The sequence below is a fragment of the Lissotriton vulgaris genome, chromosome 4_1, assembly GCF_964263255.1.
Source record: "Lissotriton vulgaris chromosome 4_1, aLisVul1.2, whole genome shotgun sequence".
Classification (NCBI taxonomy): domain Eukaryota; kingdom Metazoa; phylum Chordata; class Amphibia; order Caudata; family Salamandridae; genus Lissotriton; species Lissotriton vulgaris.
The window spans coordinates 1653476733-1653478620 of record NC_141691.1 but is presented as its reverse complement, the minus strand read 5'-3'; the positions used below and the strand labels follow the sequence as shown (position 1 = coordinate 1653478620).

The following is a 1888-nucleotide window of genomic DNA, read 5'->3' as shown; positions in this document are numbered from 1 at the left end:
CTGTGTTTTCGGCGAGTGGCCTATTTTGGCTGTCTCCTGTCCTTTCGTTTGGGGCCCGCTCCCCTGGGCTCGGCCAATGTTGTGTCTCCTCGTCCGCCTGTGGGTGAGGGTGTCTCGCCCCTTCGTGGGTTGGGGCCTACGGCCTTGCCGCCCTGGATGCAGGGTGTCTGTCTTTGCAAGGTGCGTTCATGTTTGGCTTCCGGGCCCGAGCTTCGGCTATTCCCGGTCTCGTCCTGGTGCGACAGCTCCCTTTTCGCCACTTGATCCTGACCTTCGGCCGTCTCCCTCCGGGGGGTTCCCTGGGGGGTGGGGGGGGGGGCTGTCCCCGCCGTTTCATCCCGGCTTGGGGCGTGTCTGTCTCGGGTCTTGGGTTTTTCGGACTGGCTGGCCGACGTTCGGTCTGGCTGGTCATGCGGGCCTTCCTCGGGGTCCCCCCTTCTCGGGGGTTTCGGACATCTACTCCTTTCTCTGTCAGCTCTGGAAGGTTTTCTGGGATGTATTCGGCCTGTTTTGGGTTGTGTGTGATTGTATCCCACCATTCTGCGCTTCTGTGTTCGGTTTGGCTCTCGGCGGCATTGCTGCCTTTTCTGGTCCCCTTCCTTCCATGTCCCATGGGTTGGTCTGAGGGCCGGTTGTTTTTTTCCGGTTCTGCGATTGGTGGTTTCCTCTATCAGTTGCAGGTGCTTCCGTTGGTTCGCCTCCCTCGGCTCCCTGCTCTGGGAACTGTGGTCCCTTCTGTGCCCGTCTCGGGCCTGTCCTCCTTCGCGGGTCGTGTGCCTGGGCCCGGTCCTCCCCTCTGCTTCGTTCGGTGTGGGGTTGGCTGGTTGGTGAGGCCTGCGGCCGTCCCTCCCTACTAGCTCCTGATCTCGTCTGCTCTCGGGAGTTATGCTGGGTCGGGCCTGGTTGCTACCTACATGGGGTCTCGCCTCCCCGGGGGTCTTGCCTCCTTGGTTTCCACCTCCTGGGTGGTCACGTCCATTGCCTCCTCGGCTGGGGGGGCGACCTTGGGCGCTGGGTTGATTCCAGGTCGTTGGGCCGGGCATGGGGGCGTGTGCCTGTTTTCCTTGCTACTTGGGAGGCTGAGGCTTGTGGATTGCTTGAGCTCAGGGGTTCTGGGCTGCACTCAGCTGTGTTGATTGGGTGTCCATGCTACGTTGGGTATCTATGTGGTGTTCTAGAGGGGTACTCTAGAATTTCGGGTTGTGTACTGAGTGGTGCACCGACCCAGGCTGGAAACAGAGCTGGCCACAGCTTTCATGCCCATCGCTAGCAGGTCGGCACCTGTGTGCGGTAGGTGTAACACAGCCTGAGCAAAATAGTGAGACCTAGCCTCTCAAGTTCGCCTGCCCGCACCCTGCTCCTCGTTCTATCGGGTGTTGTGGCTGTCCTCTTGGCCTGCCGTCAATTTTGCTCCTTCTCTAAGGGGTCACCATGTCTGGGTCTGGAATATCTCCCAGGTCGTGTGGAGCTATGTCTCCCTTCTGGGGGGTGCAGGGTTCGCTCCCTTTGGTTACTGACTCAGGAGTTGTTGCCTTGGGCGGAGGCGTCCGTCCTGTCTCTTCGGGCTGTCTACCTCCCGGGGTCCGACAATGTGGAGGCGGTTCGACTGAGTCGGATTTGTCCTTCGTTGCCTTGTCTCTCCCTGGCCCCGGTGGTGTTTCAACGCCTGGTGTCTCGCTTCGGTCTGCCTCCGGTGGATTTGTTCGCGGACGGGGACTCGGCCCTCCTTCCCAAGTTCTGCTCTCTCCTCCCGGGTCCGGGGGTATGGCGGGTGGATGCTCTGTCATTCACTTGGCCGTCCGGTCTGCTGTACGCATTTCCCCCATTCCCTCTGATTCCCCGGGTCCTCTGCAAGATTCGCTTGGACAGAGCCAGGGTGCTTCTGGTG

The 1888-nt window shown here is 60.9% G+C and overlaps 1 non-coding gene across 1 annotated transcript; it reads left to right on the top strand.

Moving 5' to 3' along the window:
- The first annotated feature begins 1034 nt into the window (after positions 1-1034).
- Positions 1035-1335, top strand: LOC147724358 (signal recognition particle RNA). Its single transcript, XR_015295456.1, has one exon.
- The last annotated feature ends 553 nt before the right edge of the window (positions 1336-1888 follow it).